This window comes from Rattus norvegicus, chromosome 4, assembly GCF_036323735.1.
Source record: "Rattus norvegicus strain BN/NHsdMcwi chromosome 4, GRCr8, whole genome shotgun sequence".
Classification (NCBI taxonomy): domain Eukaryota; kingdom Metazoa; phylum Chordata; class Mammalia; order Rodentia; family Muridae; genus Rattus; species Rattus norvegicus.
The window spans coordinates 47,183,642-47,196,784 of NC_086022.1; the positions used below are offsets into that span (position 1 = coordinate 47,183,642).

General features: G+C 41.0%; 1 protein-coding gene across 21 annotated transcripts in view; it reads left to right on the forward strand.

Moving 5' to 3' along the window:
* ST7 (suppression of tumorigenicity 7) overlaps window positions 1–13,143 on the forward strand; it is a 248,072-nt gene that overhangs the window by 176,074 nt on the left and 58,855 nt on the right. The window lies entirely within an intron of this gene.

The window sequence follows — 13,143 nt, forward strand, 5'->3', positions numbered from 1 at the left end:
ATCAACCAGTGGTTAATTCCTGCACATTGTATATGGATGTGTTTGGGACTATAAAAGCATTGACACAGGTTCCAGCAAGGGTACCTGGGAAGATAGGGGTGGAAAGAGAACTGTAGAAGGTGAGCTGTTTACAGGGGAACATGTTGATGAATGTCACAGCTTGGGGTATAGCTCTGTGCCATGTGTTGTCATAAAAGAACCTTGCATTGAGTTACGTTTCCTGCTACCTTTGAAGTACCTGCCAGAGCATTTGTAAACTCTGACCCGGGTAACCATGAGTTAATCTCCTGACTCCTGCTATTGACTGTTACCCATATGAATGTGGAAGGCTGCCAAAAACTGTGGTCGTGCTTTTGGCATGAGAAGTTCTTTCTGACAGAAATTTTTGGTCAAAATGTTTAGCTGTTTATTGAGACCACTCTTGGAACAGGAGACCAGTACCATGCCATCACGAAGGAAGGATACACAAGGTCCTCTTTTACTTGGGCTTGCTTCCAGCTCACTCAAAATATGCACTGGAAATCCCAGGCTTGTTCTTTATCTCAGGGTGAGGCCACACCAGACTTGAAGCTGTTCAAGATGATACAGAAATGTTCTACTCCAAGAACTACCTGGAAGTTTGAGAAAGATGTCAGTCCTTGAGCCTCCAGAAAGTGCAGTGTACTATGGCGTCCATCGCTGGGAGATTTCTTCTGTAGTCATAGAACAGTGGTGCCGTCGGAGCTTTGGCTTTGGGAAGGAGAGTTCTTAATGTTAGGACACGTTCCTTGTCTGGAATGAACAGTATCATTTTGACAGGAAGCACAGATAATTATGTAAGTAACCCTCTAACCCTTGGGGTTCATGAGGTTCATGCCTGCAACTGGCTCTGTATGTGGATGTGTATCACTCCAGTGAGGAATCAGTGCTTTAGCCAGCATCTGGGCATGTCAGGCTGGACCATGTGACTTTTCAATAGGTGTGGTTCAATATTTGCCTTTTAATTAATTGTAAAAGTGACATTTTCTTATTAATGCATGTCTAAGCCTGTGGAGGCTGCATTTTATAGTCTCTGTGTAAATGGAGTGCTCTCATGTCTCCAAGGACCCTCTAAGTAATTCATTCTTCCCTTCCCCTGTCATGCAATGTAAAGTGTCTTTTCTATTTTCTATTTATGCCTTTGTTTGAAACTGATTAAAAATGTCAAACTTGCAGCTCTAACAAAATAATATCTGCTGTTTGAATATAATACAGGCCAAATTGTCTAAACCTTAATTAGGCTAAGCTTGACTTGACCTCAGTAGGAATCTGGCTGAGGCATTATGTTAATTACCTCTGCCTTAAAATATGTAAGAGTTTTCCTACTCAGGGAACAATACATGGACAGCTAAACTAATAAAATGTTTAAATAGATGCAAATTAAACTTGAAAAGTTTAAACTGTTGTTTTCATCCTGTAAGTCAGCTGAGAAAAAGCATACAGACTGTGGTTCTAAATTATGTCCACAGAGCATTTCAAATCCAGCGAATTAACTCTCCTTCCTTGTCCATTTGAGCTCATAAATGTTAACTTCAGAAGTGCTTTAGATTCTTCCACTGAAATAAACGTGAACTGACAATAGCCAGATGATGTAAAACTGGAACTGAAATTCTATCCACAGCCCATCCCACATTCTTCCTCATAGGTATTAGAGGACTCATAGGAAAGCCAGTGTTTTCATTCTACAGAAACTGTAATACATAGGCAAAGCGGGGCATATAAATTTCTTGCTGCCAGGAAAAAGCAATTAGCAGTGAGGGGAAGACAGAGGGAAATAAATAAACAGAACTATGCTAGATAGTGAGTGAATTCAAGGATTTATTTAGAATGACTTGGCTTATAGAAAACAGGCCTCAACATTTATCATATGCTTTCATTCAAGCCTGATGTGGGAACTGTAGTCTTTTCTTAATAGGCAAATTATGTCACCAAACCATTCTTTGTGCTTTATTTCTAAATAAAGAAATAGAGGATATGCTATATTGTATAACCAGTATACCAGAGCTCAACAAATAACACATCAGAAATTCAATATATCCATGTCAATATTGTATAAGGATGACAGCTTCATACTTGGCTAGGCATGTCTGGGGGTGATTTATATATCCTGTGATCTAGGCGCTGCTCTTCTCCTGCTGATGAGTGCATCCCAGAAGTTCCATTGCTTGTGAACGCAAACTCATATTTATATCTTATGCCAGGAAACCATCCTCTTGATTTCTATAATGTGCCTTCTCTCCCACAATCAGTCCTTTTATTTTGAAGACAATGAACTATGGGGAATGAGTAGGACTGTCAATGTGGGTCTGGAAAAGATATAACACTCATAATATACTCAAAAGATTGTATTAATTAGTCTTACCTAAACCTAACCTCAACCTTACCACTAAGAGTCAAATAGGGAAGGAACTTATCCTACAGTAGGCCGACCTCCAAAATACCTTTCAGGATGAGTTAATAATGTATGTAGTTCCTCAGAGGAGTTCCGTCAGTGAACATACTTTTTCAAAGTAGGTGGACAGTAAAGAGTTGGACTTATAGGTTATGTTCATGTGAGATTAGCAGGTATTGGACGTCATTGTAAAGTTGGAGTACAGTTTACCAGACTATATAGGACAAATTATTTCAGGAGGAAGTATTTATTCAGATACTTAAAAAGAAAAAAAGGGACAGCATCTCACTGTGTAGATCAGGCTGGCCTTGAATTCACAAAGATCTACCTGCCTCTGCCTCTTAAGCACAGGGGACTGAATGTGAGTACCACCACACCTAACGGAGGCCCCCTCTTGACATACTACCAACACTCTAAGGAGCTACAGAGTCAAACCCTCAATGTATAGGAACAAGTTTTCATCAGAAGTCAATTAGGCAGCAACAAGAGATATGCTAAGTAGGTCGTTGGGCAGAGGTCCATGAAGCCTCAGCCCTATACAAGGAAGTACAGACTTCTAAGGACTGCTGAGAGTGGGAGAAATAGATACCCACCCCCCAAGACATGCCAATTAGCTGTCCAGTAACAGATGGTCAGCCCTGAAAACATACATCCAAGTAACATTACACAGACTGAATATGTCAGGTTAGGAATATATATGTATATCCATATAAGCATACAACACCGCCTAATGAAAACAAGAGACTATGAATTCGAAAGAGAGCAAGTAGAGCATTTGGACTAAGGGAAGAGGAGGGGGAAATAATGCAGTTACGTTATAATCTCAAAAAATAGAAAAAGATGTAAAAATAATAACAAAGAAGCCAATTGGGATATAAGAAAACAAAATAATTCTCGTGAAAATTAGCCCTTCAGGTTTTGAGAAGTTATATATGAAAAAATATTGAACGTCTTGAAGAAATCTATAGTACAGAGACATAAAGAGTAATATATAAAAACATGTCCAGCCTACCTGGGATTGTGTGGATTTTTTCAGGTTGTTTCAATGATACTGTATTTTAGAGCATGTTTTTCCATGGTATGCTTCTTTTACTCAAAACTGCTTGACTTTTGTTCCCATTAAGAGAGGAGAGAATGCGCAGCTCACTCCTTCTCCCCGTCCAATGGCGTTTTGCCCTGTGAATAGGCATCATCGCATCTGTCCAGCCCCGTATTTCAGCAGGCTTTCCTGCTTCGGTAGTACACACTTCAGCTGGTGACTCCTCCGAGATGGGGTAAATGGTCTTTGGGGAACTGAGCTGGAAGGGCAAGTAGTGGGTTGTAGAGAAGGCCTTTTACATTATTTCCCTTATGGCAGTCTGCTAATCAGCTGTGGGTAAGACATGTTGGGCTTTTAAAGTATGATATCACTGAGAAATGCGTTTTAGAAAAACCTTTTGGGTTTTAAATTTTCTTCTTATTAACCAGGCTTTGGCAAATGAAAGCCTGAGGTCCACATCCAGCCTGTTACCTGCTTCTGTAAAGAAAGTTTTATGAGAACACAGAATTTCTTATTCATTTACATATTGCCCACAGCTGTTTTCAGGTTGTAAGGGCTGAGTAGTTGCCATAGAGACTGTATGTCTTGAAACATCTCCAATGGCTGCTCCCTGGCCCTTACAGAAGTGCTGGCTTCCCCTGCTGTTAGAGTATTGCCTATTATCACATCTATCCTTTTGTTCTTCTTTTGAAATGATCTATTATCAAGCCACATACATAAAATGACTGCAGAGGATGACAGATGTAGTAGAAAATATGGTGTTAGGGGCTAGTGATGTTCTCTACATGGATGGTAGGGAACTGGAGAAGACACCACGTGACATCTTCAGGTGACAGAAGAAAACTGAAACTCAGGTGGTTAACAATCTTCTAAAACGTAGCAGGAATTACCAGGGGCTGGATTTCAACTCAGAAACAACTCCAAAATGTTTTTCCCCCTCTATGAATGGCTGTTTCTTTAAACCTATGTAAATATAGTGCAAGAAGAATTATAAGCATTGTTTCAGAAGCAAAGTGGTTCAGTTCTCCAGACTTGGCCATCCTACAATGGGAGCTATGATGTGTTGAAATTTGGACTTGGTACTGATGACCCGGTTTGAATCATAGTCCCAGCATTAACCTTGGCTGAGTCACTGAGTTCCCAGCCTTCCTTGTGCTGCAGTGAGGCGGTGGTGGGAGGGAGCTCCTCTGAAAAGTGAGGAGGGTGTCTGGAGGATCTCTATGGGCTCCTCTGGCTCTCACTCTCGATGATGCTGTGGCTTTAGGAGGTGGCATTTGATCTGGGCTTTGGAGTGTGGGGTGATTTTGACAGGCTGCCTCGTAAATGAGGGGGAAAGGTATTCCAGGTGGTGAAAACAGTTTGAGCAAAAACACAGGGACTAGCAACTGTAGAAGGAATTCCAGGAATGGTGTATACCGGTTCAGTCTGACAAGGCTGGGGCTTAACCTTGCAGCAAACCAGAAAGCCAAATGGGAGCTGGCACTAAACTGAGAAAGGACCTCAAGCTATGCTTAGGATCTGGGAATTCCTTCCTGCAGTTAGTTGTACAATCCTAGAGGTCCTGTAGTGACCAGTCCGTGACTGGCCTCTTCTCCTAAAATTAGTCCCAGGGATAGAGACCATACCTCATCTCTTGCATATCTAAGCAGCTCTTAGTGTAAGGAAACATTTCAGTACATTGAGGCAAAACTTACAGGGTCTACTTGTAGTTCTCCTGGCATGTAGGCAATGGGAGACTATAAACAGTAGAACATGTTTAGGAAAGGCCTGACCCAGACCCAGGACATCATGGCATAGTCTTTCTCTTCACAAAGGAACAGCATTTTAAAAAGCTTTCCAGTCATGAAGTAAATATTGTGTATCCATACTGAGTCAGTCGCTCATTTAGAACACAGGAACAGGATGGTATCACTGCTCACAGGGAAGCTGGGGACAAGGACTCCGGCTAGCCATAGCTGGAGGACGACAGGGAAAGGGTACTGGAGTTTTAGGAGTTGGTCAGATTGGCTAGGGACAGAGGAAGAGTGCTCAAGGAAGGGGGCTAGGAGACAAAAGTGGGAGTGTCTGAAAGGAACTGAAAGCCCTCTTTAACTAGAACATGACTGTGTGAACCTGAATTTAATAAGCCAGTATTCCTTTCTTAACGTTATTTTTAGTCAATCAGTGTGTGTATATGTGTATACATGGAAGTCAGGGACAACTTTGTACAGTCTGTTCTTTGTTTCTATTGTCATGTGTATTCCAGAGAGGGAGGGAGGAAAGGAGGGAGGGAGGGAGGGAGAGAGGGAGAGAGAGAGAGAGAGAGAAAGAGAGAGAGAGAGAGAGAGAGAGAGAGAGAGAGAGAGAGAGAGAGAAGAGCACCCAGATTGTCAGACTTGGGTATCAAGCCCCACTTTTTTTTCCTCACACAGCCATTTTGCTGGCTGTAACTAGCCAGTATTACTAAAAGTGACCAGTTCTCCGCTTAACTCTCTCAAATATGTATGTGTCCCTTTAAAAATATTAGAATCCATAAAAATATGGAATGAGACATAAAATCACCTTTAATCTCAGCAATCAGAAATAACTTTACTTCAGTACATGCCTGTGTTTCTATACAAGGGCACACAAGAACAGCATGATCTTATTGTACAATACAGTTTTCTCAGCTTTTGTATGATATAACAGTATATGCTAGCAATTCCCAGTTCATGCTGCTAAAAGTCCTTTGAGAACTTAAATTTTTCCATTAAAATATAATTATATCACTTCTTCCCTTCCCTTTCCTTCCTTTAACCCCACCCATGTTCCTTCCACTTCCTCTCAAGTTTATGGCCTCTTTTGCTCTGATTATTATTGTTATACACACACACACACACACACACGTATAAGTTTATGTATATGATGTATATGTATGCACAGACTGACTTCATTTAGAATTGTTGTGTGCCTATGATTTTAGGGCCAGCCACTTGGTATTGGATAACTCATTGAGTGGCTCATCCCTAGGAAAGACCAGTTCTCCTCAGCAGTCATTCATTAGTTGCCTGTAGTTTTTGTCTAGGAGTGGGGTCCAGTGGGGTGACCTTCCCTTTAGCATATCTATTGGCATTGTCTGTGTCCAGGCCTTGTTTAGTCAGCCATATTGTTGTGTCATTGATGTAGCTTCCAAAGCTGTTATTTCTAGGAGACACAATCATAGCCAACTCCCTGGGACCCTCTTACATGATGTCTTCTGAGTGTTGGGTGCAGAGTTTCTGTTGCACATGTGTCAACTGGGACTAGGCTCCCCAAGACCATTTGAGCTCTCCATCATGGCAAGCTGTACTTTTCTGAGGTGGTCTCTGTTTGCTGCACAGAGAAGCTTTGTGATGAAGGGTGAAAGCTGTAGGTATAAAAGTTAGGAGTTATACTGGTATAGGAAAGTAGTGGTCAGAAGTTCTCTATTCAACTGTGAAACTTGAAGATAAAGGGATGGAACTAGAAAATATTATATTGAGTGAGGTAACCCAGACCCAGAAATACAAACTCAGTTCAGAGTTTCAAATCTTCAGATGTGAGTATATAGGCTAGATGAACCACAGAAATCAGGAAAGCAAAAAGGATCCATATGAATGGGAGGCTGGAGCCAGGAATAAGAGGATACAGGTAATACATAGGGGGAACTGGGAAAAATGGGAGGGAGCATTGGGGAGGAAAGAGAGAGGTCAATACAAAAGGAGGAGAGACAAATAATATTAAGGATGTTTGAGAAAACCTTAAGGAATCATAGTACTTTATACTTACCTAAAATTATCTGTAATACATATGTATATTTATTATATAAATGTGATACATGTGTGTATATATCCTAAATGAAGTTATGCCACTTGGGGTAGCAATGCTCCCCACAAGAGCCTTAGACTATGTAACAAAACCCCAATACCAGGCACAAGAAAGCTCCATTTGAGTTGTTGGTCATAGTAGTCCCAGTAACCCCCCCCCCAAACAATATTGGCTATTGGTGTTGCCCTTGGCTGTCTCTCAGACACTGAAGATAAATATGCCTCTATTGTTGAAGACATTGTACACTTCAGACAGTACTTAGAAGACATGAGCTGGGAATAAGCTTTATCTAGCATTCATAATACCAGAAGGTATTATGCAGCCTGCCAATGGAGTAGTCCCACCCAGCTCTGATGCCTATGAACCACAATGACCAGTATGCCAAGGTAGCTCTAAAGGTGCAGGACGACTACAGTAACCAACAACTGCCTAATTGTACTTAAGCCCCAACTCAGGAGAGAGTTTATACCTGGTATAAGAATTGTAGCCAACTCCCTGGGCTCCCAGATCCCTGGGTCATGGATCTTAGGGGAGAACTTTTAAAACAATTTTTATTAATTCTTTTGAAATTTCATTAAATGTACTTTGATCATACTCACTCCCTATTTTTCCCCTTAACTTCTCTAAAATCCACTTCCCCTCTCATCCCTCTCACTCCCACAATTTGTGCTGCCCAGATCCTCCTAGATGTTGGACCATGTACTGCAGTGTGGATGACCTGCCAGGGGATATACCCTTAAAGAAAACTGACTCTCCCCTTCCCAAGAAGCCATTAAACCATTCAAAACTCCTCACTTAGGAGCAGGAGCTCATGAACCTTCTCACTCCAGGCAAGAATGTTGACTGGCTTGATCTTGTACAGGCTGCTCAGCTCCTGAGTTCGCAGGTGCAGCAGAGTACCTGGCTTCACTCTAGCCCTCCTCTGCCACTAATACTTACTGTTTTCCAAGCTCATCCCTGAGCCTTGGTGTGTGTGTGTTTGTGTGTGTGTGTGTGTGTGTGTGTGTGTGTGTGTGTACACGCATGCGCATGTGTATGTGCCTGTGTGATATATTTATATATATATAAGATACATATGTGTGTCTGTGTAATATATATGTGTGTGTGTGTGTCCCATTTGTGACTAAGCACTCCATTGACACTTATCTCTGCACTTTGACCAGTTCTACATTTCTAAGTTAAATTACTATACAAAGAAACTTCTCTGATGAGGGCTGAGAGCTGTGGATGTAGAAACATAAAATATAAATTTAGACAACAGTTTGATGCTGTTTCTCTTTGGCAGAATGATGATAGTAGGTCACACCCCACCCACACCCACCCCACTAACCCCCGGGATCTGAAAGTTGAAAGCTTCCCAACTAGTTGTTGGCTATGGAGTACATGCATGTGTTTCCTCCTGTGGGCACCTCTTAAATCAGATGGGAAAAAGAGGAGGGGGAGCTGGTTACACTCATACATTCATACCACTCTTATACCCATGGGTATATCTTGCCAAACTGGTTGGGTTCACAGCTGGTCAGTGACCTCCCCCTTCTTCCCCCAGTAGCCTAGCTAGCACCTTCCAGTACTATGAAAATGTGTCAGCATGGAGAAAGTTTCTAGGTCAGTATCAATTTGATCTCTCCATGTTCTGTGACCACCAAGTATGCTGTTTTCACCAATATGGATTTACCTTCAAAGAGAACTTAACTTTTAAAAAGCACACATAATAGGAAAAAAAGACAATGATATTTAAATGTTTTGTAACAGGTCACATTTAAGGTGCTCGCAGTTTTCTTTACTATAACACGTAGTGTGATAAACAGCTTCTTTGTAAAGTTGTATTTGCATCTGACTGGTTCTTTGGAGGTGCATATAATCATGTCAGTGGTCTGTTGGAATCGTCTAGACATAGAGGGTCATGAAGGATAATCTTAATATGTGTTTAAAGAGCTGTTACAGTGGACTTACAGAGGTGGAGTGGAAAGAGGTGATAGGAAGGTGAAAATAATGATGCCTATGATGGCACACATTAGCTCAAAGTACGAGTGGAATTCAGACATGAAGCCTAAAGAAACGAAGCTGTGCTTATTCTTCAGGCTAACACTGTCCCTCTGAGCTATGTCAGCGACGGTGACTGTACCTAATCTTCATGTACTTGTTTTCTAAACAGCTTTGCGAGAACTTGACTGCTATCTATATATTTTACACATTAAAGGCATCAGGAACCCAGAAGGTGTCAGCAGTGTTAGGGACAAGACGTTAATGAGAGACTGATAGTATATTGGGTTCCAATACAGGAGATACCGAGGGTGGGGAATAGATTTGAAAGGGATGAGGGCTCTAGGAAAGGGAAACTTTTGGTTGAATATTAGGTGTGTTACCTTAATGGACACTAGTAGAACTGTCATGACAGGAAGATAGTTGATAAATCGCTCTTACCTCTCAGGTGAGAAGGCCGAGCAGGCGTTTGCATGTGGGATCTTGTCACATGGAGATAACTGAGACCCTAGACACTGAAGTAATTTTAAAGTTCAGACATACACTTGTCTCCTTGGGTTTTATGGAGAGTCCATATTTAAGCTTTAACAATTAATATTTGGAATTACATTTTAAAATTACATAATATGACTTGTAGCCTTGAAATATGATTGTTACTTGAAAATAGGTCAAAAGTGATAAATGTTTAAATGTTACAGTTCAGAATGTCTTTATTGTGTTGCCAGCTGCCTCATGACAGAGAACTTAAGTTCTAACAAGCTTTAATTAGAAAAAGTGAAAAAAAATCAAAGGATGATGTCAGCCAGAACCAAAGTGAACCAGAACAAGAAATACTTTTATTGGTTACAGAACATCCACAGTGTGTGGTTTGTCTCATCGGCTTCCTTTAATAGCAATGAAAATATTGCAGGCCTTTTTCTGGGAGTTCAGACCGTGGGTTTTTTGGACACAAAATGGTTTTGATAGGTGTTTTTAGTAGTAAAATGATGTTTTTTGTGTTTCAAAACAAAAACTAAAAGATGTCCTAAATGAGTCATGGCTTTAAAAAAAAAGAAAGGATACTGAACATATTCTTAACAAAAGAAGTAGACAGTCAACACCATGCATCCATTTATTTCCTGTTTAGTGGTAAATTAGCCTACTATCTTAGGGTTACTATGGCTATGATGAAACACCATGACCAAAAGCAAGTTGGGAAGGAAGGAATTGACTTACACTTCCACATCATGGTTCATCACTGAAGGAAGTCAGGACAAGAACTCAAGCAGGGCTGGAACTTGGAAGGGTTGACACAGGGACCATTGAGGGCTGCTGCTTATTGGCTTGTTCACCATGGCTTGCTCAACCTGCGTTCCTGTAGAACTCATGATTACCTGTCAACTGATATCCCAATGCACAACGGGCTGGGCCTTTCCACATCAGTCAATAAGAAAATGACCTACAGGATTACCTGAAGCTAGGTCTTACTGAAGTATTTCTCAGTTGAGACTGTCTCCTGACCAATGACTCTGGCTTGTGTCATGATGTCATAAAACTAGTTAGCACACCTATACTTTAGTATTGTTTATCTCGGCATACTTTCTATCATGAATATTGACATAAAAAGTTTAATAAACTTTTTAGAGGTCATCATATTATAATTGAAAGTAGTTGTCCATGTAGAAGATTAGATAGATCAGTGGTTCTCAACCTTCCTAATGCTGTGACCCTTTAATGTGGCTCTTCATGTTGTGGTGGTCTCCAGTCATAAAATTATTCTTGTTGCTACTTCATAACTATAATTTTTGCTACTGTTATGAAACATAATGTAAATATCTAAAATGTAGGCTATCTGACATGTGACCCCTGTGAAAGGGTCATTGACTCTCAAAGGGGTTACAGCCTGTAGGTTGAGAACCACTAAACTAGAGCATCACAAATACACGAATTTACTTTGTAAAGAATCTGGTTCTCCTTCGCGATCCAGTTTAGCCCTTCTGTAAGAGAAGATGAACCAGGAAATTCTTGGTCTGTCCTTTCTCCTCCTCACTGAAGTTGGACACTAGTTTGCTTTAATCCCTTTGGGCCCATTCGCGTTCATGTAGTTGGAAGCCATTGTATGTTCCATTAATCTATACCTGTTATTGGCACATCTCTTGCTCCTTGCCTTTTTACAGAACTTCATCCAGTTTGCCAGTTCAACCTAACCATAGAATACCTTGCCGGTGTGCCCAGATGATGTCCACTGTTCTCTGACATGCAGTAACCATGACAGCTGTGGTCACTATGCTCTGGGAATCTCCAGTTGGTTTGGCTTTCAAGATGGCCTTACTCCAAGCAGATTCTTTTTCTTGATATTGTGCACATCCACCTTTGTCTTTAAACTTCTTGTGTCACTTCTTTCCCCGGTCCAACAAATGACCCTGGTCTCTGTTAGACTGAGGTTATCCCCTCAAACGCCCCCCCCCCTACACACACAATCTCTATCAGGTTTTCTCTCAGCCATACTACTTTCCAGCTAGCTGTTTTCCTAGTTCCCAGTTTTGTCCAGGCTGCTTCAACAGTAGTCCCCATCCCTCTCCTTTTTACTCTCTGCCTTCCACCCAAATTGCTCTGGACAAGCTACCAGTCACTTAAAGTCTGTGGACTATATTTCCTTCCTCACCAGGTTTAGTCTCTTTATGGTATTTTGAAGTTACTGGACATCTCCTATTGTTCTGAGAACCTCCTCTCTCTTTTGAGTTTCTTTCCACTTCAAACTTGTACAAATTCAGACTCGTCATTTTTCTAAAAGAACTGGGAAAAAAGCTTTTAATGATTTAAATATTTGCTTATAATCTAGTAATTTTTATTATTTTAAAGGATTATAATATATTATGTATGTGTTTTCATGTATGTGCGTGTTTGTGTGTGTAGGTTCACAAGTGCATGCCAGAGGTCAGATTTTTTGTGTTGTCAGGTTGTCTTTTGTTTTCACCAAAACTTTTTTAAAATTAAAAATATTTTGACAGATTATTTTTGAGAATTCCATACAATTGTTTTTATCATAGTCATCCATTCTCAACTGCCCCCAGATCTACCCCTCTTCCTTACTCATCCATCTTTGTGTCTTCTTTGTTTTTCAATCCTCTCAAGTTCTGTTTGTGCTGCCAATATCCTCTTGGGTGTGGTGCCATCCTTGGAAATGTGGTCAGCTTTCCAGGAGCTGCTTCCCTAAAGGAGAGTGGCTCTCTCCCTGAGATGAGACACTGGGAATCGCCTTTAGCATCTCCTCTAATGGGAGGAGTTCATGCCAGCCTCCAGGCGATAGCTTGGTTTCCACAGCTGCATCTCTCCACCTGAGGCTAGCTAGACTAGGCTGACTAGCAGCAAGCTCCAGGATAGGTCTGTCTCTGCCTCCTCATTCAGGGAGCTACAGAAGCAATCTGTTGCACCCATGTTTCTTTTTAGAATGGGTGCTAGGAATCAAACTGAGGTCTTCACGCTTATGTGGTAGCACTTCACCAACCCAGCCATCGCTGGGTCCCTATATATTTGTGTTACATAAACAGGACAATTTTGTATCCATTATACTGTAAAATAAATATTTCGTGTGTGTGTGTGTGTGTGTGTGTGTGTGTGTACACATTTGTGTGTATACATATATATGTGCAGACCAAAAGACAGTGTCTGGTATCTATCTTGTTTTCTGGGTATTTTTTTTCTTCCCTTTTTTTCCTTTTTCTTTTGTTTTGAGATAGGGTTCTCACTGAATGTCAAGTTTACTGATTCAGCTAAATTAGCTGCCAGCAAGCCCTAGGGATTCTCCTGCCATGACCTCTCCAGCACAGCATGGAGATTACAAGACTCGCTCTGGAGTTTTGTTTGTTTGTTTTTGTTTTTAATAAGAGTTATGAAGATTGAACTCAAGGCCTTAAGATTATGTGTC